Here is a 25,032-nt window from a genome sequence, read left to right as displayed (position 1 = left end):
AGAAAACCTGATGCTGGGAAAGATTGAAGGCCGGAGAGGAAGGGGATGGCAGAGGATGAGATAGTTGGATGGCATCACCGACTCGATGGACATGAGTTTGAGCAAGCTCCAGGAGTTGGTGATGGACAGGGAGGCCTGGCGTGCTGCAGTCCATGGGGTCACAAAGAGTCGGACATGAATGAGCGACTGAACTGAACTGAATACTGTATGATATCACATACGTGGAATCTAAAAAATCTACAATGAACTGGTGAATATAGCAAAAAAGAAGCATACTAGTGGGGAGAAGGAAAGAAGAGGGGAAGGTAGAGATAGGGGAGTAACAGGTCAAATTATTAGGTATAAAATATGCTACAAAGATATACTGTACAACACTAGGAATATAGCCAATATTTTAGAATAACTAAATGGAGTAAATGGAGTATAACCTTTAAAATTGTGAATCATGGTATTGTAGAACTGTAACTTATATAATGGTGTACATCAACTATACTCTAATTAAAAAAATATTTTGAAGCAGTCTTACGACCTACAAGATTATCACAGCATTGACCTCATGTCATTAACTAACCTCAGTGTCTGGAGGAGCCACCCCAAATGAAATGTGGTTCTCAGGACAACATGTTTGGTAAAATTTTGACTCGTGTTACTGATGTTCAATTATTAAGTGAAGCCAGATGGCATCTAAGGGCAGGTTGGAGGACAAAGAGGAAAAATCATCCTTGATTTCATGTCTACAGGATATCATTGGTGGCACTGTGACCTAAGAAGTTAATTCCATTGCAAGAAATCTCTCTTCAAGAGGTCAACAGGGGCCCCACTTAACCTTCATGTACTGTCTTCTTTATTAGAGGAGGCATTTGGGGAGACCTATTTGTGGCATTGCTATTTTCTTGCAGAATACAGAAATTTGTGATGATGGCAGACTTTCTTTCTCATCTTAGTTTCCATTTCCCCTTTGAGTCCACTGTCTGAGCCTTGGAGGCTGCTTGGAGGGTGGCCTCTCTACAGAGACTCAGTTGCCGCCCAATGTTACGGGCATATGTTTTCTGTCCTGAGACACGTGCACTGGCTTCTGTTGCTTCTTCTTGTGAAATTGCAAACATCTGAGACGTGGTTTCTGAGGCTGATTTCCCTTTGGTCCTCAGTGAATCAGAGAAGATCCCTAGACCCAAGCTGCTGTGGATGCTTCAAAATCTCTTCTCCTAGAGCACAGTTCTCACTTTGGCTGCACTTTAGAAATTGGGGGAGGCTTTAAAAATCCTGAGGTCCCCCCCAAAATCCTAAGGTTCCCCCCCAAAAATCCTGAGGTCTATTGCTGTTGTTCAGCCATTAAGTCATCTTTGACTCTGTGATCCCATGGACTGCAGTACACCAGGCTCTCCTGTCCTTCATTATCTCCTGGAGTTTGCTCAAACTCATGTCCATTGAGTTGGTGATGCCATCCAACCATCTCATCCTCTGTTGTCCCCTTCTCCTCTTTCCCTCAATCTTTCCCAGCAACAGAGTCTTTTCCAATGAGTCGTACCCCAATCAATTACATCATAGTCTCTGTGATGTTAATTTTTGTGACAGTTAATTTTTGTGTGTCAGTGGGGCTGGGCCAAGTGGAACCCAGCTGGCCACTTGGTATTTGCTCAGAGGCATGTAAGGCTATGGTTTTTCCAGTGGTCATGTATGGATGTGAGAGCTGGACTGTGAAGAAGGCTGAGCACTGAAAAATTGATGCTTTTGAACTGTGGTGTTGGAGAAGACTCTTGAGAGTCCCTTGGACTGCAAGGAGATCCAACCAGTCCATCCTGAAGGAGATAAGTCCTGGGTGTTCATTGGAAGGACTGATGCTGAAGCTGAAACTTCAATCTTTTGGCCACCACATGCGAAGAGTTGACTCATTGGAAAAGACCCTGATGCTGGGAGGGATTGAGGGCAGGAGGAGAAGGGGACAACAGAGGATGAAATGGCTGGATGACATAACTGACTCGATGGACATGAGTTTGAGTAAACTCCGGGAGTTGGTGATGGACAGGGAGGCCTGGTGTGCTGCGATTCATGGGGTCGCAGAGAGTCGGACTGAGTAATTGAACAGAACTGAACTGATGTTTTAGATGACACTAACATTTAAATCAATAAACAGATGGCCCTTCACAATGGGGATGGGCCTCATGCAATAAGTTCAGGGTCTTAATACAAAGCTTCTGACCTCCATTGAGCAAGAAAGGTTTCTGCCAAAAGACCACATTTGGATTTGAACTGCAACTTATTCTGGGTCTCCAGCCTGCTTGTCTACCCTGTAGATTTTTGGACAGACTTGATGGCCTCTGCTGTTGCATAAGCCAAGTCCTTAAAATCAACCTCTCTTTCTCTCCTGCACCCTGTTCCTCTCACTTTCTTGCTCATGCATCTTGTGGGTTCTGCTTCTCTGGCCAGCCCCGACTAACATGAGCAGCGATGTGGGTGTCAGGCGTTGGTACTTTTAAGAGCTCCCCTGGTGATCCAGCAGCTTGACAGCCCTCTCCCAGGCACCTGTGAAGAGAAGAGGGCCCCTCCCGTGCTCCTTGGGATGCTGTCCTCTCTCCACCTCCAGATGCTCTAGGGCCCAAGAGCATTTTTCTCTGCAACAGTAGAGCTGCAGCCCTCAGCCCCAACCCCCGCCTGCCTCTGCTGCTTCCAGGAAAGCCCAGCTGGGATTTCAGTCTGCTTCTAAGACTTTTTTTCTTCCTTCTCAATGTCTTGCTCTTCAGCACCTCCCTCCAGCAGACCAGCAGCATCAGCCTCAGCAGGAGCTTGTCAGAAATCCCAAGATACTGAACCTGCTGGCTGCCGATGTCCTGAAATACAGAATTCAAATGGTTCTTTTGTTCTTTTCTATCTGGACCCATGCACAGCTCCTCCTCTTGGTCACTCATGCCCCTCCTGGCCACTGGGATGGCATCTCCCCTCTGCAAGCCCAGACTCTCTTCTGGGAGGGCCGCTTCCCTGCCAATGAAATCCCTCCCTCTCCCTCCAGCTTAATTAGCTTGAATTCCTTTTTTAAAAAAGTTATTCCATAACCCCTCTTCTCATCATAAAATGAAACACACTTACATAGTGTTTAATCTCTTTCTTGATTCTTCCTGTGAACCTGACTCTTCTATAGTGATTCAGACAAGATGTTCATCTGTACTTCTAAGTATGGATATTTGGGTATGTGTGTTTAGTCACTTCAGTCATGTCTGACTCTTTGTGACCCCATGGACTGTAGCCCACTAGGCTCCTCTGTCCGTGGGATTCTCCAGGCAAGAATACTGTGAGTGGGTAGCCATGACCTCCTTCAGGGGATCTTCCCATCCCAGGGATCAGACCTGAATCTCCTGCATCTTCTGTGTTGCAGGTGGATAGTTTACCACTGAGCCACCTGGGAAGCCCAACCTTTGGGTATACAAACACTGAATTAAGATTGCTGTGTTCTTTTCTGCTCCTGAAAAAAATGACATATTTTTCCACTTTTAATGAAATTTTTTTCATAATATTTTGAGGGAAGATCATTTAAGTTATATGACCTCATCTGTATTTTGTTAGTAAAAATAATACATCCCCTTATTCATCTTCATTTATTCACAGATCAAATCTACAATGTTTTTGTAAATAAAACCAGTCTGGATCTCTGAACTCTAAATTCAGGGTTAAAGTTTGTGCAAGTGAAAATTGCAGAGACAAATTGAGATCACACAGTGGTGGTGGTGGGGTAATGTGGTAATTGTGCCAGTAGTGGAGCAATTGTAGTGGGGATGAAAGGATGCTGGTCATGGTGGTGGTGGAGGTGATGGTGGTGGAGGTGATGGAGGTGATGGAAATGGTGGTGACAGTGAGAAGTGATGATGGTGGTGATAGAGGTAATGGTGGTGGTGGAGGTGATGGTGGTGGTGGTGATGGAGGTGAAAGTGGTGATGGAGGTGAAAGTGGTGATGGTGGTGGAGGTGATGGTGATGGAGGTGATGGTGGTGGTGGAGTTGATGGTGTGGTGGTGACAGTTGTGGTGGTGGAGGTGCTGGTGGTGCCAATGGAGGTGATGGTGATGGAAGTGGTGATGGAGGCGATGGAGGTGATAGAGGTGGTGATGACGGTGGCAGGGGTGGTGATGGTGGTGGTCACTGGGTCAGTGAGGATGGCAGTTGTGGAGGTAGTGGGTAGGGTAGTGATGAAGGTGGTGGCAATGACAGTGGTGGAAGGGAGATGATGGTCTGACATTTAAGAGTCTCAGGACAAGGTAAGGAGAGACTCACTCCTCAGTTCCTAAGTACTTCTAATGGGGCAAGCTGCTGCCCCTTTGGCCTGATACTATCAACTTAAAATTGAATTCCAACAGCAACGCCCCCAGAAGCACAGAGCTTGCTGATCGTAAACTGAAATATCTGGTTTTTTTTTTTTTTTTCATTTATCTTTATTAGTTGGAGGCTAATCACTTTACAATATTGTAGTGGGTTTTGTCATACATTGACATGAATCAGCCATGGATTTACAAGTATTCCCTATCCCGATCCCCCCTCCCACCTCCCTCTCCACCCGATTCCTCTGGGTCTTCCCAGTGCACCAGGCCCGAGCACTTGTCTCATGCATCCCACCTGGGCTGGTGATCTGTTTCACCCTAGATAATATACATGTTTCTGGCTGCATACCTGGCCTAATGAATCCAAGAAACATCTATTGTTTTTCTACCACCCACACTGAGAAAGCACTGAATGCCTGGGCAAGCAGCATTCTGGTAGTTTAAGGTCAAGTAACAGCCATCTGCACAGGGAAGCCGTGTTGCCAGACAGGAGGGGAACTGTGCTAGGCCCCCTTTTACTCAGAGTGGCCCTGTCCCCATGAGCACACGCTGTTGACCATGAGTCCAGTCTGAGCGGGATTGTGGAGCTGACTGAAGTGGCGGTTTGCTGCCATTTCCAGCAGCTACTTACCCTAACTCCATCATCAACCTTCATCTCACCAGTTCTTAAAGAAGAATCCTCGAGATTCCCAGGTTTAATGGCAGATGTCTAGGCCAAATGCTCTGTATAGTTCCCATATGCCAAAGGTGGGAACTTCAGGGGGGTCACTAAGTAACAACCCTCTCCTGCTCACATGATTTCTGAAACAACAGAACACATAGATCCAGATGTGCAGCAAAAACATCAGCTTATCAGCCGTAATGGCAGGGTTGGAGGACCTGGCTTAGGCAGGCGATCAGCTGGGCTGGTGCGTGCCGTCCACGCCAGCCCTTCCTTCCTGCTGGACCAGCCTTTGGCACAGCCCAGTTGGACTTGGTTTGTATCAGATTCACTCCCCCATGACTGCTGACTTGTATTGGCTGTGGGAGGACAAGGAAGAAATGTATTCACTTATTTACACATTCTCTCATTCCTTCATTCAACAAATGTTTATTGAGCACCTAGTAAACACCAAGCTTGAACAAAACAAATCATCAGTGTTTATTGTATTTTATTGAATTTGTTCTAATGAAATTCCCCTTTTTTATCTGTGAGGAGAGGTGATAAGAAGGGCACTGATGGACTTCTCTTCTCATGAAGAACAAAAAGCACATAACTCTCCCTCGTCAGAAAGAGCCCAGTGCAATTTCTCTTTGGTAAGTGGTGGGACAAATGGTTGGCCAAGCCCCACTCCAGGGGCTGGTTGGGGCATCTCCTGTCTGTGAACCCACAGACACTTCTGCTGCTCTGGTTTGTGACACAGGCCATTGGGTTGGTTTCTGATTTCCTGTGAGTTCCCAACTGCATAGCTCAGTACCTAGAGGTTTGTGAAATTAATGAACGACTTGGAGTTTTTGAGCCTGGATAACCTGGGATATGGTACGTTTATAAATGAAAATAGAGACCTTGGAGAGATATTTGTTTTTCAGGGAGAAATGGGTGAGTCTAGCTTTCAACCATGTGGAATACATAGAGGACAAGTTAATCCTACCTGTGTCTCTGGATTTAATGGCTACTGGACTTCCCAGGTGGGGCTAGTGGTAAAGAGTCCACCTGCCAATGCAGGTAGATGTAGGAGACCCGGATTTGATCCCTGGGTTGGGAAGATCCCCTGGAGGAGGGCATGGCAACCCACTCCAGTATTCTTGCCTGGAGAATCCCACGGACAGAGGAGCCTGATGGGCTACAGTCCACAAGGTCCCAAAGAGTCGGATATGACTGAAGCCACTTATCACGCATGCACACTCATGCACCCTTTTACAGCCTTGAGAGGAAGGAGAACCAAAACCCTCTGACCAGTCACATCCCGTCTCAGTCTGCACGTATCTTTGTTGTCCCACTTTTTTTTTTCCCAATCAGCTTCAGTCTTTGAAGATTGCATCCAGTCTTCAGTCTTTCCAGTTTCTCATTGCTCCTCTAACATATTAATGGGAGGACAAATCTGATACCCTCCATGGACACATGGATGTAATTACGTTGTCACTGTGGGGGTGAGTCTCCCCTGAAATGTCATGAGAAAGATTATAAATGAATCAAGGACAAATAAAGCTGATTGGATACCAAGGAAGATAATATGAGCTCTGGCTGAAGGACAAGGAGGAAGGGTCTCAGACCTAACAGCTCAGACAGGAGCAGCAGCAATGAGCCTGCGTCTGCCTCCGTCTGAAGACCGGGACTGTGTGTGTCACGCTGTCAGCCTGTGACGTCACTGACCAAACAGCTGTGCATTTGCCCACATTGTGGATCATCATATGATTAACACTTCCAAGAAGATGACGCTTCGTCATGTAAATGTATGTATTTCACTGTTGAAAAGTGGAAGTATTAGTCACTCAGTCATGTCTGACTCTTTGCAACCCCATGGACTGTAGCCCACCAAGCTCCTCTGTCCGTGGGATTCTCCAGGCAAGAATACTGGAGTGGGTAGCCATGCCCTCCTTCAGGGGATCTTCCCAACCCAGGGATCAAACCCGAGTCTCCTGCATCTTCTTAATTGAAGGTGGATTGTTTACTTCTGAGCCACTTGGGAAGCCCAACCTTTGGGTATACAAACTCTGAATTAAGTTTGTTTTGTTCTTTTCTGCTCCCTTAAAAAATGATGTATTTTTTTCCATTTTTAATGAAATTCTTTCATAATATTCTATCGTAATATTTTGAGGGAAGATGGTGCATTGGGAAGACCCAGAGGGATCGGGTAGAGAGGGAGGTGGGAGGGGGGATCGGGATGAGGAATACATGTAAATCCATGGCGGATTCATGTCAATGTATGACAAAAACCACTACAATATTGTTAAGTAATTAGCCTCCAACTAATAAAAATAAATGAAAAAAAATTATATGATCTCATTTATATTTTATTTGTAAAAATAATACATGCCCTTATTCTTCTTCATTTATTCACAGATCAAATCTACCATGTTTCTGTAAATAAAACCAGTCTGGATCTCTGAAATTCAAATTTAGGATTAAAGTTTGTATCTCAGTCCTGTCTGACTCTTTGCAACCCCATGGACTGGAGCCCACTAACCGCCTCTGTCCATGGAATTCTCCAGGCAAGAGTATTGGAGTGAGTAGTCATTCCCTTCTCCAGGGAACCTTCCTGACCCAGGGATTGAACTTGGGTCTCCTGCGTTGAAGACAGATTCTTTAACAACAGAGCAACCAGGGAAGCCCCATTTCACCGCTCAATGGGAACAGACAATCAGAGGATGATTATTGCTGGCTTCATATACTCTTGGAGCCATGATCTGAAACGCTCATCATTTTTTATTTAACTTAACTTTTAATTGGAGGATAATTACTCTACAATATTGTGACTGTTTCTGCCATACATCAGGGTGAATCATCTATAGGCAAGGGAGGGGACATATGTATATCAAACAGTATGTTTTTTTAAAAGGTTGTACTTTGTTGGGGTAAAAGGTTTTGGGGGAAGAAAAATTGGCTTTAATCTTTAGTTTTTACTTTTTATATATATTTTTTATCATTTGTATTTTCATCTGTTTTTTACAAGCTATTATGTTGAGGGTTGACTTTCAATAGATCACAGTGAGGGAGCTCCTCTGCTACATAGAAACCACCCCCCCAAATTCGCTTTAAATTGCAAATTCTGTCTAAATTTCTCCAAGCTCTAATCCCAGAGATCCCTTTGTCTTGCATACTATCCTGACACACTCCATTAATCTACCAAACAGCAGAAGGCTGTGCAAAAACAGACTCCTATCTTGCAGAGATAGGGTCAGTTCAGGTCAAAGTTTTATTGGTGTTGGCTCAAAAGCTATTGAGAAAACTTGTAAAGTGAAGAGCAGTTACAACGTGATCTTTAAAGCAGATTTTTAAGATGAAAACAGAACAAGATTGGTTTCTGACCACAAAATGTTCTTCTTTTCAAATTGGCACACAGATATAGGTCCATGTTCTTTCAACGACAGCCATGTATGAAGCAATGAAAACGCATGTCTGAGAAAGACTTTGCAAATATTAAAACTTAATTGTAGTAAGCTTCCTCTGTGGCTGTTGGTGGTCAGTTCCTAAGTCGTTTCTGACTCTGCAACCCCATGGATTGTAGCCTGCCAAGCTCCTCTGTCCTCCACTGTCTCCCGGACTTTGCTCAAATTCATGTCCATTGAGTCCATTGAAACCCCAAGTTTCCTTTGGGATGTCATATAAGTAATATTTCTTGGTGTTTTTCCAAAAAGGATAGTAAATAGAGTTATCTTTTGATCATATAAGATGGGGTTTGAGGCCGCAGTCCCCTCAGTAAGGCATGTCACCCATATTGGTTTCCAAGCACCGCTCTAACAAAACAACACAAGCTGAGTGGCTTGAGCAACAGAAATTTATTGTCTTCCAGCCTTGGACAGAGGTCAGAGGTCAAGGCTGGGGCAGAGTTGGTCCTCAGGCAGGGCTGTGTGGGACATCTGTCTGATGCCTCTCTCCTAGTTTCTGAGAGTTTCCTGGCTGTGGCAGCAGGACTTCAGCTGTTACCTCTGTGTATGTGTCTGTGTCCTAACCTCCCCTTTTCAAAAGGCTGCCAGCCATGTTAGATTAGGGCCCACCCTACTCTGGTAAGACCTCATTTTTAACTAATCATTAATACCTGTGCAAAGATCCCATGTCTAAATAAAGTCCCATGCTGAGATCCTAGGGATGAATTTGCGGGGACACAGCGGAACCCATCACATCCCTGTGGTGATGCTTGTGCAACTCAGGAGATGCCCGGCTCCAAGCTCTGCATCCTGGTCCATCCTCCTGTTTCTCTTCTGGGTATCGCTGTGCCTCACTGCCATCCCCCCACCTAGACCCCTACCCTGGCACTGGGGCTGGACTGTCAGCTTTACCCCCAAAGCACCTCCCGATTCGCCTTTGACTTCTGCTTCTCACCGTGGAGCTCATGCTGCTGAACCCTAGCTAGGGGTCTGACTCCAGACCCCTCTTGTCCAGAAAAGGAATGTGTGAGCTCTCAGTACCCTGCCAGCCTATTCTGCACACACAGGGAACAGCAAATCTTAAAGAAAGAGCCAGGGATGAGGATGCAGAGATGCTACGGATGGCTCATGCCTTGGAACATGATGTGGGGTGCATTAACGAGGCACATTAACAAGGGCATTAGCCCTTGTCCAAAGGGCTCTTTTGAGGTTGGGAAAGGCAGGGTTGAAAAGTCTAATATTTTGCTGAGATCACTTTTAATGCCTCACACCACCGAGGAAACAAAGTCGTGTCTAAAACACCCAACCTGTCAGACAGAGAGCTTTGCTTGGAGCTGCAGTCACACCAGTAATACTGCTGACAGAGGGAACTGCAGGCGTTCAGGAGGGAAGTAGGTGGGGTGCGCCTGGAGATTTAAAACCCAATCTTTACCGTTCACATGGGGAATAATCGTTAACTGGAGGGTCTCAGTGGATGTTTTCTTTTTTTTCTTAAAATTTTTTATTAAGACCTCTAGGATTTGGTCATGTACAGATGTGAGATTTGGACCACAAAGAAGACAAAGTGCCAAAGAATTGATGCTTTTAAAATGTGGTGCTGGAGAAGATTCTTGAGAGTCCCTTGGACAGCAAGGAGATCAAACCAGTCCATCCTAAAGGGAATCAACCCTGAATATTCACTGGAAAGACTGATATGAAGCTGAAGCTTCAATCCTTTGGCCACTAATTCGAAGAACTGACTCATTGGAAAAGACCCTGATGTTGGGGAATATTGAGGAGGATAAGGGGAGACATAGGATTAGATGGTTGGATGGCCTCATGGACAAAATGGACATGAGTTTGAGCAAGCTCCGGGAGTAGGTGATGGACAGGGAGGCCTGGTGTGCTGCAGTCCATGGGGATGCAAAGAGTCAGACATGGCTTAGCAACTGAACAATAACAACATAGACTTGGGCTGTGATGAAGAGAAATCTATTTACTCACTGTCTAGAGCTGCTAGGATGCTAGTGGCTAAATGTAACATTTTTCTAGTGGCTCTTTTATAAGGTCTCCAGGTCAACTATGTGAGTTCTGTCCAAACATCTACCTCTGCTCCATGAAGGTTTCAGGTAACTTTTGGCTATGGAAGAGTACAATCTGAATGTGTGATAAAATTTTAGCATTCTTTATACAATTTCAGAAGCTATGGCCTTTCCAGATATTGGTGTAAGATTTCTGAGGAAAGGTTTGCTTGAAATAAATATCTAGATGCCCAGATAAAGAATGTAGCTAGTGAAATCTCAGCTCCTCAGTTGCTCCTGGAAATAGATCATTCTAGACAACCAAGCTGAAAGGTAACCTTGTTCCTCCCTAGAACATTAAAATCTGAGTTGCATTTTTACTTTTTTTTTCTGGAGGTGTGCCCTATGTTTTTTATCTTTCTTTTTATTTTTATAAAATTTTTATTGGAGTATAGTTGATTTAGATTGTGAATATACTAAATACCACTGAACTGTTCACTATGAAAAAAATCTCTAAATACAGATGAATATTTGCTGGAGAGGAAAGGCAAAATTGTCCTTGATTGAAAGCAATTTCTTTTTATTTTTATAAAACTTATTAGAGTAAGTTGATTTACAATGTTGCATTAGATTAAGGTGTACAACAAAATGGTTATACGTATACATATATACCCCTTCTTTTTAAGTTTATATTCCCATATAAGCCATTGCAGAGTGTTGGATAGCATTCCCCATGCTGTGGGGGCTTCCCAGATGACACAAGTGGTAAAGAAGCCATCTGCCAATGCAGGAAGTGTAAGAGACACAGGTTTGACCCCTGGTTTGGGAAGATTCTCTGGAGGAGGGCAAGGAAACCCACTCCAGTATTCTTGCCTGGAAAGTGCCCATGGACAGAGCAGCTTGGCAGGCTATAGTTCATGGGGTCACAAAGATTTGGACATGACAGAAGCAACTTAGCACGCATGCATGTTTAATTAAATATATCAAAGTTCCATGGTCTTCCCTAATTACATCATGACCTCAGACACCCAGTCAGTCCACTCGCTAGTTTATTTGTTGTCTGGCCATCCAGGGGGATCCATGTTCTTTTTGGAGCTCTTCCTCATGGGTTATACTCCAAGGGTCTGTATAAGGAATGTTTGTGCTTCCCCCAACTCATTACTTGAAGCCCCAATATCTCATGGGATGGTATTTGGAGATGCAACTTTTGGGAGGTGATTAGGGTTAGAAGAGATGAGAAGGGGAAACTTCATGTTGAGATTGGTGCCTGATCAGAAGAGACACCAGAAAGCTTTCTCCATCTCCGCCGAGAGAGGACATGTCAAGAAGGTGGCTACCTGCAAGCCAGAAAGAGGGTCCATACAAGAACCCCATCCTTCTGACACCTTAATCTGAGATTTGCAGCGTCCAGAACTGTGAGAAGATAAATGCCTGTTGTTTAAGCCTCTCTGGTCCATGGTATGTTGTCATGGCAGCCTGAACTGACTGAGGTTGACTGTAATACAGTGCTCTGATGTAAGGAATGGGTGTGACCCAACCTGAGCTAATTGGACACATCAGCCCTAGAAGTGGATCTTGAGCAGAGGGAAGAAATGCGAATAGATGGAGTTCCTTCACTTGTGATGGAGCCTCCCTGACCAGATACCTCTTGCTGTGGGTCTCTTGAAGCTGGTCTGTTTTCTTACCTGAGTCTCCAGTCTCCTGCACTGATACTGTGCACTCTTGATGTTTTTCCAATAAATCCTCCTGTTTAATCTAGACAGAGTTGGGGTATGTTGCTCATTTTTTGTTGTGTGGTTTTTCCAGTAGTCATGTATAGATGTGAGAGTTGGACCACAAAGAAGGCTGAGTGCTGAAGAATTGATGGTTTTGAACTGTGGTGCTAGAGGACTGTTTAGAGTCCCTCGGACAGCAAGGAGATCAAGCTGGTCCATCCTAAAGGAAATCAGTCCTGAATATTCATTGGAAAGACTGATGCTGAGGCTGAAGCTCCAACACTTTGGCTACCTGATGTGAAGAGCCAGCTCACTGGAAAAGACCCTGATACTGGAGGAAAAGTGGGCTGAAAAGGATGAGATGGTTCAATAACATCACTGACTCAATGGACATGAATCTGTGCAAATTCCAGGAGGTAGTGAAGGACAGGGGAGTCTGGTGTGCTGCAGTCCATGGGGTTGCAAAGAGTTGGACAAGACTTTGTGACTGAACAACAAGAGTCTGTTGCTTGTGAAAATTCCAATATTTACCGGGTCTGTCAGTTAATGTATAAGGCCTACATATCTTACTGGTTCTCCTTTTACAGGATATTATAGCTTTATTTTTATGCTTACCATTGGGTAATAGATTTCTCAAATGAAGTTGATAATTAGATGACTTTTGATGGAGTAACCCAATGGTAGCACTAAAATTTTATTCATACAATGATATTTGAATAAATCATCAGAATCAATTTTCCCTGTGTTGAATTTCTCATTATGTTTAGGAGAGGGGCCTGGGGAATGGTAGTAAGGAGAAATGGTATATTCAATAAATAAGCGTAGGCATAAGTTAGCACTGATAGGCATTGGATGCTTTCAGCTTTGCTATAGATTATAAAACTACTAATAACTTGCATAAATGAGTAGGAAACTACAAATTACTTTATGGATAGGAAATTCTGAAAGACTTATGGTATTGACTTTCACTGACATTATGTAATGGGAAAAAGTGAGGTGATTTAAGATGAAAATTGATTTACAGAAATGTTCATCATGGTCTTTTATTTCCATGGAGAAGGGCTATTGATGTATTACTCATATTGTAATGTCCACAAGCCCTAGTGAACATTAAACTTTCACACGATACAAAAAAGATTTGTGACAAATTGAATTTTAAGCCAGAGTGGTTGATATTTCAGTCCCAACCCTCAGCTGAGTCAAGACTTGTAGAGGTGTTTAGAGCAAAATAGATGTCTATTCAATTAATTAACTCAACAGATAATCATTGAGCCAGCTCTGATCCTGCTGCTGTGGTGTTTGCTGGGCAAAGAGTGTGCAACATGCCCTTTGCAAGCAAAAAGGTTATAGTCAAAAGGAAGGCATGAAAGTACACGAACAAGGACAGAAAGTCATAGACACCAAGACAGACTCATTTAGAGCAATGAACCCAAAGGAGAGGCTGCTCAGCTTTTTTTTCCCCCGGGGAGATGCACTGAGTCTTTTGTCCTTTGAGCACTAAGACTTCTTTAGCTCCCAGGCTTCTCTAGTTGTGGAGCACAGGCTCCAGAATGCATAGCTTCAGTAGTTGTGGCTTAGTTGCTTTACAGCATGTGGGATCTTCTCCCCAACCAGGGATCGAGGGGCTTCCCCTGGTGGCACAGCAGTAAAGAATCCCACTGCAATGCAGAAGATGTGGGTTTGATATCTGAGTCAGGAAGATCCCCTGGAGGAGGAAACAGCCACTGACTCCAGTATTCTTGCTCGGGAAATCCCACGGACAAAAAAGCCTGGTGGGTTACAGTCCATGGGCTCCCAAAAGAGTCAGACATAACTGAGCAACTAAACAACAACAATCAGGGACTGAACTTGCATCCCCTGCATTGGAAGGTGGATTCTTAACTACTGGGCCACTAGGAAAGTCCCTGCTCAGCCTTTCAAGTGGAAGTGAGAAAGTGTCCAGGAAGGAAGTGTTTTGTGTGTGTGTGTGTATGTGTGTGTGTGATAATTCTGGGAGAGTCACAATGTAAGCAAAGTTTATAAGATAAAATAGAGCCAGGGCTTTTTTATGCAGCTCATGGGGTTCTCATGGCAAATATGCTGGAGTGGTTTGTCATTCCCTTCTCCAGCCTGCTCACTGAAAAAGACCCTGATGCTAAGAAAGATTAAAGGCAAAAGGAAAAGACGGTGACAGAGGATGAGATAGTTGGACAGTATCACTGATTCAATGCACACGAACTTGGGCAAACTCCAGGAGATGGTGAGGGACATGGAAGCCTGGGGTGCTGCAGAGTCACGGTGTTGCAAAGAGTCAGACACGACTTGGCAACTGAACAACAGCAACAAAGGCAGGTGGGTTGGTAAATGCGAGAAGCTCAGTATGACCCAAATATTGCTGTGGGAAGAGATGCAAAGAAGATCAAGGCTGGAAAGGAAGGTCAGGTCAGACCTTGGCAGGACCTGTCAGCAAGAATAGGCACGTTGAAATTGCTCCACCAGGTACACAGGAATCATGGACATATTTAAGTGGTGGATTGAAGTGACCAGATTTATGTTTTATCTTTTTGGTAGATGCATGCTCCTGCATGCTCAGTTGCTCAGTTCTGTCTGACTTTTCGTGATTCTGTGGAGTGTAGCCAGCCAGGCTCCTGCTACCCTGGGGTTTTCCAGCAAGAATACTAGAGTGAGTTGCTAGTTCCTTCTGCAGGGGATCTTCCCCACCAAGAGATCAACCTGTGTCTCTCGTGTCTCCTGCATTGTAGGTGGATTCTTGATCTCTGAGCCACTGGGGAAGCCCTTTTGGTAGATGAGAAGAGCCAGATGAAAGAAAGGAAAAAATAGACTCCTGAAGACCCACTGAGAGATGGCTCTGGGGATTGGTGGGGAAATGACACGAAGTTGAGTGATAGCAATGGCAGAGGAGGGATATGGCAGGGTTGTTAATGAGAAAAGTGTGACCAGACCTGACCCCTCATTTGAGCTGAATTGGAAATAGTTATGCAAGAAAGGGAAGGACTAAGATGACCACCAGGGCTAGGTCTCAGGTAGACAGTGAAAATTCCTAATACACAGGAGAAAAAGCAAGACTGTGGATGCTGAACTTGAGATGCTTAGAGGACATTCACATATACGACCAGGAAGCAACTGGACATTGAAGTCAGGAGCCCAGTCAGGTCTCTGGTTTAGATATGCACTTTGGGAAGTTGCCAGTATGAAGGCAGAGTTAAAAGGATAAAGTGAATACGATCGTCTAGGGAGACACTGTGGGATGAAGGGAGACCACCATTTATGGGTGGGCAGGAGGAGACCAGTGCACAGAGATGAAGGGAGGAAGCGGTCAAGGGGGACCATAAGGGTGTGTCCTGAGACCAAGGGAAGAGTGGCTTCAGGAAGGAAGGAGCAGTCAGAAGCCACAAGTGCCCTGGAGAGGGTCTTGTGAATTTCCATTGCATCATAAGTTGTTTGGGGAAAGGATAAGTGAGGTAAGACTCTGAGAGTCTCTTGGGCTGCAAGGAGATCAAGCCAGTCAGTCCTAGAGGAAATCAACCCTGAATTTTCATTGGAAGGACTGTTGCTGAAGCTGAAGCTCCAATACCTTGGTCACCTCGTGTGAAGAGCTGACTCATTGGAAAAGACCCTGATGCTGGGAAAGATTGAAGGCAGGAGGAGAAGGGGATGACAGAGGATGAGATGGTTGGATGGCATCACCAACTCAATGGACATGAGTTTGAGCAAACTCCAGGAGATGGTGAAGGACAGGGAAAGCCCAGGGTGTTGCAGTCCATGGAGTTGCAAAGAGTCTGACGTGACTTAGCAACTGAGCAACAAAAAATGAGAGAATTAGGCTAGGATGCTAGTCTTCTGATCAATTACTGTAAAGAGAAGTGACGCTCTGGGTCCCATCTCTGAATGGCAAAATGTGCCCTTGCTGCAGTGGTATAACCCCTTCTCAACTCCTCTGTGCTGTTAGGATACAACTGAGCACCTGACTGACATGTGTTCTTTTCCCCCATCACGTGATCTCTCAGCCTCAGCACCACTGACATTTGAGACCCGTTGGGTCTTTGTTGTGGAGGTGTCCTGGGCATGGCAGCAGGCTTAGCAGCATCCCTGGTCTTTACCCACCAGGTGCCAGTTCCTCCCTCCCTCTCCCCAAGTCAGGACACCCCATAATCTTTCCAGGCAACGCCCAGTGTCCCCTAGGGAATAAACTGGCCCAGAGGAGAGCCATGACTCCAGATGCACAGCAAGATAGATCAAGCTGCACCTTCAGAAACGTGTGCCTGGATAGGAGCACAGAGCATAGAAATAGATTTTAGATGAAAACTGTCTCAGCCAGAAAGTCATCTCAGAAAAGATACGTGTGGTCATGGAAGCCAAATAACCAAGCAATACAGACCTTAACTGTTAGAGTTAAACAGATATTTACTTATTTTTTTTCTGAAGCAATAAACAAATTGTCTCTAGGAGAAGGAAAAACAATACAATTCAGTAATAAAGGGGATATACACACAGTCCACATGCTCTTGTATGTTAAGCAGGGGGAACTCATGGCAGTAACCATTTGTTTGAGATCACTGGTGAGCAGGACCCATATATTGCTTTGGTAATAGTCCTTATAGATCTTCAGTGGTTGACTAAAATACCAACTCAGAGTCACGTCATCTGTTCTCTACCTCTGTTTAGCTCAAAGCAAACAGTGCAGTGCTCTTAGTTCTTGAGGTAGACACAAGATTTTTCCTTATTCACTTGGTTTGGTTTATGCTTTCCAGAATCTGGGCAATATTCACACTCATTAGCAGATTCATTTTTCCCCTGCTTAAGTTCATAAATGGATGGACTGCATAAATCCACTAGTGAGGGTTTTCCTCTCCTGCTGAGTATGCAATTGCAACTCCTTTTGCTTTCAGGGAATGGTCCTAATTCATTGGTTCCTTCATTCAGTCAATCAACAAACAAACATGGCATGCCTGGTGGGATGTGAAACACTGTACCACTCACTGTAGGGAATGGATGGAGCTGCAGATAGAATGGGGGCCCTTCGTTTTGCTCAACTTGAGGAGGGAGGCAATAAACAAGTAATATAAATAAATAAGAGAGGAGGAGCCTGGAGGGCTATGGTCCATGGGATTGGAAAGAGTTGAACATGACTGAGTGACTAACACACACACATAAATATATAAATGGAAAGATGAAATGAATACAAATTATAAGGGGAAAAAATGAGCAATGTGACTGTAATCAGGATGGAGTGAGATCAGGGGTCTTGTTTAGGTAAGAAGGTTGAGGAAGGCAGACCTGAGGAGACAGTATTTGGTCTGCTGCCTATAGGATGAGATAAAGCTGAGAATTTCAAGAGCTAGAGGAAGGTAAAGAATCTTCCAAGAACAGGAAAGACCATAGTCTGGTGAGCCAGGGGCTGAGTGGTGGGAAAGAATGCTGGAGAGAGGAGGGAGGTGCAGATCATAAAGACCTCTTTGCATTTAAATTTTGGCCTCAAAATTTCCCTCAGGAAGGGAATATGGTGAAAGCTTAAGCTGGAGATTGGAGAAGGCTATGTGTCTAAAGTTTTAGAATATTATTTTGTCTGCTGTGTAGGAACTGAATTGGAAAATAAGAGTGGGAACAGAAAGAATAGGAGGCCATTGGATCTGTGATAAAAGATGGTGGGGCACTGAGGGTGGTGGGAGTGGAGACAGAGGTGTGAACTGACCTGAGATGTGTGTTGGGTGCAGGACAGATGGGATATGTTTATCAGAACAACAGCCTCTTGAAGATGTCTATGTCTAATTCCAGAATCTGTGATTGTGTTACCTTCAGTGGAAGAAGGCCCTAGGGCTTTTTGAACTTCTGATGCTTTTGAACTGTGGTGTTGGAGAAGACTCTTGAGAGTCCCTTGGACTGCAAGGAGATCCGGCCAGTCCATCCTAAAGGAGATCAGTCCTGACTATTCATTGGAAGGACTGATGCTGAAGCTGAAACTCTAATACTTTGGCCACCTGATGCGAAGAACTGACTCACTGGAAAAAACCCTGATGCTGGGAAAGATTGAAGGTGGGAGGAGAAGGGGACGACAGAGGATGAGATGGTTGGATGGCATCACCGACTCAGTGGACATGAGTCTGAGTAAACTCTGGGAGTTGGTGATGGCCAGGGAGGCCTGTCTCGCTGCAGTCCATGGGGTTGCAAAGAGTCGGACATGACTGAGTGACTGAACTGAACTGATGGAAGAAGGACTTTGGAGATGTGAGTAAGAATACAGACCTTGAGATGGGAAGATTATCTTGGATTACCTGAGTAGGTCTGATCTAATGGAACCTTAAAAGCAGAGACTCTTTCCTAGATGAAACAAAGATGCAATGGAAGAGGTAGGAAACATGAGAGGGACTCAACCCATCATCACTGGCTTTGAAGATGGAGAAAGGGGACTCAGAGCCAAGATGTGTAGGGGACTTCTAGAAACTGTGGAAGGCTCTGAGCTGGTAGCCAACAAGGAAAAGGGCTCTCAGTCTAACAACTGCAAGGAAGACAATTCTGCCAATAGCCTGAATTAATAAGGAGATGGGCTTAACCCTACGGCCTCTGGATTTCCTCAGAGTAACCCATTCCAGCACTCTTGCCTGAAGAATCCCATGGTCAGAGGAACCTATGGGCAACAGTCCATAGGATGGCAAATAGTTGGGCAAGACTGAAGCAACTTAGCATGCATGCCTGGCACTGGAGTCTCCAATAAGGCCATAACTCTGCTGACACCTTGATTTTAGCCCAAGGAGATTCATGCCAGACTCGTGACTTTCAAAACAGTTAAAATGATGAATTTGTATTGTATAAGCCACACGATTGTGGGAATTGATTAGAACAGTGATAGGAAAATAATACATGGAACTTCATGGCTGGCTGAATGTGGAGGGTGGAAAGGACGCAGATGGCCCATGTAGGTTTTCATCCTGATCACCCAGTGGGCAACAACGTCATATAATGAGGTGCAGAAAGCTCATGGAAAAACAGATCATGGAGAGTGGAAACCATAATTCTGTTTTGGTCACTGATGTTTTAGAAGTTTGAGATGCCTGTAAGATATTTAAATGGAGGAACTAAACAGGAGATCAGTTATGTAATTCTGGGGTTCAGAGGAGAAGTCTGAACTTATGATATATTTTTGGACTAGAAAGAACACAGGTGATACTTGCAAATGTGGGGCTAACCCAGCAGACCTAAGAAGGGAGTGTAGATGGAGAAGCAGGACTAAAGTCCAACTCACAGACATTGCAATACACAGAGGTTGTGTAGGACAGTGAAGAAGAGAGCAAAGGTGACCAAAAAGGAGTCCAGGTAGGTGGGGAGAAGGGTAGGAGGGACAGTATCAGAAACTCAAGGGAAGGAGAAGGATGTGTCCTGTATATGAAGACGGAACTGTGCCTAAAGCTGCAGAGGTCTTGCGATGACATAGAAGTGCCACTGAATTTGGCACTGGTCACAGTCCTTGACAAGACCCCATGAGTATACAGGACTACAAGGAAGAGATGGCAGGAGGTGGGGGTGCTTAGGTGCCTAAATTCAGACAGTGGGTCGAACAACCTGTTTCACAGGAAACAGGAGCAAAAAGTGAAGAAGATTTGGCCAGAGTTGACTGAGGTCAAGAAATGTCTTTTAAAGATAGATCAGGCTTGTGTGCTGACATGAATAATCTGGTAAGGAGGAATAAATATATCTGAGTGGGGGAGAGAGAGAGAGGGAGAAAGAGGAATAGCGAGGAGTAGAATATGTGAGAAGAGAACAGGAGATGGGACCCAGAAGACAAGCAGAGGAATTTACCAGTTTTGTTCACTGTATCAGGAAAGAAAGGGGGATTGATAGAGATGCTGGTAGGTCTATAGATTTGTTGGTGGGAGGATGAAAAAGAATAAAAACTTCAGGCAGCATCATAGCCTGGACTTTCTATATGAGTAGTCCCTTAAAAGCAACTTGGGGGTCATAATCCAATATGACTCATATTTCAGATATGAGGAGGGAGGACACTGAGTCACTTTGATCCCAGTGACATTTTTGTGATTGTGCTAGATACATTTATGACATCTGTAAGAAGAAAGTCTACAATGCTGAGCAAAATAATGCCTTTGGGAAGGCACATTAATGGGCAAAAATAACTACCAGACTTGCCTCTTTTACTTCTTCATACCTCATGATTCTTTGGTCATTTTATTGTCGAGTATCTGAGAGGTTGACCAGCAAGCCCTTGTCAAGACCTTGCGCTGCCATCTGACTGTGGTAATGGTGTCTTTTTGAGTAAAACCATTTGTCTTCCCAGGTGAACTTGGAACCGGAGATGGTCACTATTGAACTGACATCATAGTGTCATGATGGCTAAGATCCTGGAAGCATCTTTTTCCTGAGTTATCTGGACTATTAGTATATGCATGGGTTTTTAGGACTCAACAAGGAGAAAGAAAATGTTAGAATTTTTATGGTAGCAACTTTTATTCTCTGAAAAAATTTTGTTTATGGTAATGTATACAGAATATTGTGTGTTTGTGTGCTCCGTCGTGCTCAACTCTTTGCTACCCGATGAACTGTAGCCTGCCATGCTCCTCTGCCCATAGAATTTCCCAGACAAGAATACTGCAGGGGGTTGCCATTTCCTACTCCAGGGGATCTTCCTAACTCAGGGATCAAATCTGTGTTTCTTGTGTCCCCTATATTAGCAGGTGGATTCTTTACTACTAGCATCACCTGGGTAATACAGTAATATATGCAAGCCATTTACAGCTTAATAAGACTCCATAGAATAGTGACTGTGTTCAAAACCTGTATCCCAAGAGAGGAAAGTGATCAAAGTCATTTGTGGACCACTACTCTAAATATCTAAGACACTGACTAAAGTATTCTGGCACTCATCATCTTCTTCTCCTCCTCCTCCTCCTTCTTTTCAAGAGACCCCCTGGTTCCCATAGCACGATGTGATGGGTTGCTTTGAATGGTTTTGCAGCCTGGAGGGAACTTACCCTCCACTCAAGGATAAGCAAGGTCTGGGCCTGGTCCCCTTTATTAGGGGAGCTGCTTGATGAGGAGAACTTATCTGTGAGAGCGGAGTGGGGAGGGGGGCCAGGACCAATGGTTGAGGGCCCTCCCAGGTTGACCAGAAGTCAAGGCATCACACACTATGAAGCCTTCATTTTGGTTCTTATGCCACGAGGAAGGCAGCAGAACAGTCTGGCTAAAGCAGGGATTATAAGCCCAGGGCCCTGCCCACCCAGTGTATTATCCCTCAGGGGGTGGGTTCTGCCTGTCAACCACAGACCCCAGCGGGTCGCTCTGAGCACTGCTGAGAAAGTTCTGCGCTAGAAGACCCTTCCTCAGCCATGGACTTCTTGCGCTTGCTCATGCGTCTATCTGTGCGGACTCTCTTCTGCCCAATGCACTGAAGCTGTGTGCGTCTCTGTTCCGCCTGGCTGTCCAGCACTGCCAACAACTTGTGAGCCCTGACCTCCACGTCCCCAGCATGACCTCTGCATCCCCAGCACATTACCATCCCATGTCCTGTTCCCCAAATCCTCACTGCCCCACTGCTGACCTGGACACACTCAGGCACGCACTGCCCCATGTGCACATCTAGTCTCAGTTCTCAGCACATGGCTGCAGCCTTCCCTGCAGCCCCCCTTAGGTTTTTGTTAGGATTTTTCACAGGCTCTTCCTTCCTGCTGACTCTGGTCCCCATCTCTACTTTCCTTTCCAGGCTTGCTTCAAACTTTCTACTGCAAAGAGGTCCCTAGTAGTTACTTTATTTGGTAGCCTCTGGTAAAGCGTCTGCCTACAATGTGGGATACCTGGGTTCAATCCCTGGGTCAGGAAGATCTCCTGGAGAAGGAAATGGCAACCCACTCCAGTATTCTTGCCTGGAAAATCCTATGGACAGAGGAGCCTGGTAGGCTACAGTACATGGGGTTGCAAAGAGATGGACACAACTGAGCAACTTCACTTTCTTTCTTTAGCCATCAAATAAGGGCTTCCTTGTGCCTCAGATGGTAAAAAAAACCTGCCTGCAATGCAGGAAACCTGGGTTCAATCCCTGGGTAAGGAATATCCCCTGGGAAAGGGAATGGCCTCCCACTCTAGCCTTCTTGCTTGGAGAATTCCATGGACAGAGGAGCCTGGTGGCCTACAGTCCACAGGGTTGCAAAGAGTCAGAAACTACTGAGTGACTAAAACTTTCAGTTCAGCATCAAATATCATAGAGGGCCTTCTCTGACTTTTAATTTGTGGTTCCTTCTTTATTCTTTTTAAATTGAGACATAATCAATATACATTATATTAGATTCAGATGTATAATGTAATCATCTAACATTTGTATATATTGTAGAATGATCATCACATTAAGTCCAGTTAACATCTGTTACTAAAACATCACCTATTGCTGAAAATTTATTTTCTTGTGGTGAGAACCTCTAAGACATTAAAATTCCTTTTTCTTTTCACATTCAGAAATTTATGGCAAATTTTAAGTTGAAATGTGACTATTGTTAAATAGTGTGTTAAATGCTACACACACACACACACACACACACACACACACACACCCCTGTGCACGGTGGTCATGGGACAATAAAGCAATGGATTTTCATCATTGGCATTTTCTGTGGTGGCTCTATGCCAGGAGTCTCACCTGATGGGTTTGGGTCATAGAGGACCTTCCACAGAGAATGGAGGATGCCCTGGCTGCTTCTGAGTTGAGACCTGAAGGACTGGCTCACAGAAGAAAGAGGAAAAGTTTGGGGGATGCCCTGCTAGAGAGGGAGAAGGAATCCCACCCCTCCCCTCCTGGAGGATGATGAGGAAGATGATGGACTTAGAGAGATCACTTTCCTTCCAGGCTGAAGTCCCAGGAAGGAGTGAACGATCCAGGGAGGGAGCTGGAAGGATGCTTGGGCGGCCTCCCAAGGGGTGGTATCAGCATCTGGGGCTGGACAGGGATCTGGCAGCTCTGCTCCTGGTACCCTGGCTTGTACAGGCAGAGAGAGCAGAAGGCTGTGGGTCAGCGGAGGCTGGGGACCAGATACCGAAGCTGGAGGAGGCTCACACTTGGCAAACAGCACAAATGACAAGGGCCAGCAACATGACCAGCCGGTCCCGGCACAGGTGCCAAGGAGAAGCTGAGACCAGTGCCCTTTGCTGCAGAGACTGGATCAGACCAGCCAACCAAGAGGTGGTGGAATCACGGGGTATGAGTCTGAAAAACCGAGTCCTTACCTAAAGGACTGGGAGCCATCTTGCCCTTCACACTGGGCTCTTGATGGGCAAGTTTAAAGCCTGTGTCCTTGTGTCTGTCCTCAGCTTTTAAGGATGATTATAACAATTGTAAAAAAGAAAGATGGTTGGCAGGCCTACACAGTGTTCCAGCGACAGTGACGACCCTGCCGTATTATGACTGTGTAACCATATACAGGCCTGAGAGGCACCATTCTGTACTGATTGGTTGGCCCAGATGTAGCTCCTCTGCAGCGGCCGCCCAGAGGCAGGTGAGTCGGCGTGCATGGCTGTGTGCCTGAGGGAGACAGTGCATATTTCCAGGGCCTTGTGTTCTCGGCTCCCCAGCAAGGCCATTTGTGAAATGAAGTCATCACTATCCCACCCATCTGAACCCAAGGGGCTATACCCCATGATTTTTTTTTAATGGTAACGACTAGTAGCCCCTGTGTGTTTCCTCTGTGCAGGGCTTTGTTCTGCATTCTGGCTCAGAACAAACCTTTGGTGGGTCTTCTTTTACTGAACTTATTTGACAAGCAAGGATATGAGGACCTAAGTATTTATGATCTGCTGACAACTAGTAAGTGGGAGGCTCAGAATTTGGTTTCATCAAGACTGTCTCCAAACCTGCTTTTTTAAAAAATGAGTTCTGGTTGGTCTTTTAAAGAAATTTTTATTTACTTGTTGGACTGTGCTGGGTCTTTGTCGCTGTGAGGACTTCTCTCCAGTTGTGCTGGGCGGGCTTCTCATTACAGTGGCTCCTCTTGTTGCAGATCACAGGCTCTAGGGTGGATGGGCTTCAGTACTCACAGCATGTGGGCTCAGCAATTTTGGCTCCTGGGCTCCAGAGCACAGGCCAAATAGTTATGGTGCAAGAGCTTATTTTCTCTACAGCGTGTGGAATCTTCCCAGATCAGGGGTCAAACACAAGTCTCCTGCAATGGCAGGAGGATTCTTTACCACTGCACTACCTGGGAAGCCCTGGTCAGTCTTACTAAAGAAAATTTTTGTGCAATTTACATTTTCATCAGTCCCTTCTGGCATGCTTCTAATGGTATCAGAGTCACCTAGGAACTGAATCACAATGATTTCACAATTCATTTAATGGCAACTGGCCATCAGCAAATTAGCAATGGTTATCTTAAGAAGTTATCATACTGGCTGTGCTGTTATTTCTTGAGGTTGACCAGATACCTAAAATCACAGACCTTTTCTACATAAGATATACTGTATAAATGAGACTTGGTTTACCATCAGCATTTATAAAGCCAGATTGACTGAAAGAACTAGGTCTGGAGACACAAGCATGGTCTTAATATACTGAAGGCTTGGCCTGCCCTGACTATTACAAAATCAGAAGCATGAGAATATTCACAGAAAATGTTGTATTTTTTAATGCCTCATGCATGACAGGCAGCTTGCAGCTACACACATGGTAATCTTGGATTTACAAAGCCCTGGAAGTTAGGAGAGCCACACTAGAGTGATGATTTAAGGAACTGCTGATATCTGGGAAGAACTATTCAACCTACTTGAATTATTAAGCACGTGCCTTTACGAGGATCTTTCCATTTCATTTTGCAAGTGTACACATACTCTTGGGTAGCTTCTACAAGCTACAATACCCTGTGGCATATTTAAAGGTTATAAACAATAGCACTTTTAGCTTTGCTTTTGCTTTAATGGCCAAATGAAGGGGATAAGTAAGTGAGTGTACTGGCTT

At 44.9% G+C, this 25,032-nt stretch overlaps 1 non-coding gene across 1 annotated transcript; it reads right to left on the bottom strand.

Annotated features, from left to right (window-relative positions):
• Window positions 1–24,554: 24,554 nt before the first annotated feature.
• LOC122676245 lies at window positions 24,555–24,686 on the bottom strand. The gene has a single exon (XR_006335518.1). It is a non-coding gene; the product is annotated as a small nucleolar RNA SNORA72 (small nucleolar RNA).
• Window positions 24,687–25,032: the final 346 nt, after the last annotated feature.

Source organism: Cervus elaphus, chromosome 19 (assembly GCF_910594005.1).
Source record: "Cervus elaphus chromosome 19, mCerEla1.1, whole genome shotgun sequence".
Taxonomy (NCBI): Eukaryota; Metazoa; Chordata; class Mammalia; order Artiodactyla; family Cervidae; genus Cervus; species Cervus elaphus.
The sequence above is the reverse complement of the archived record's forward strand: the minus strand, read 5'-3'. Positions and strand labels throughout refer to the sequence as shown.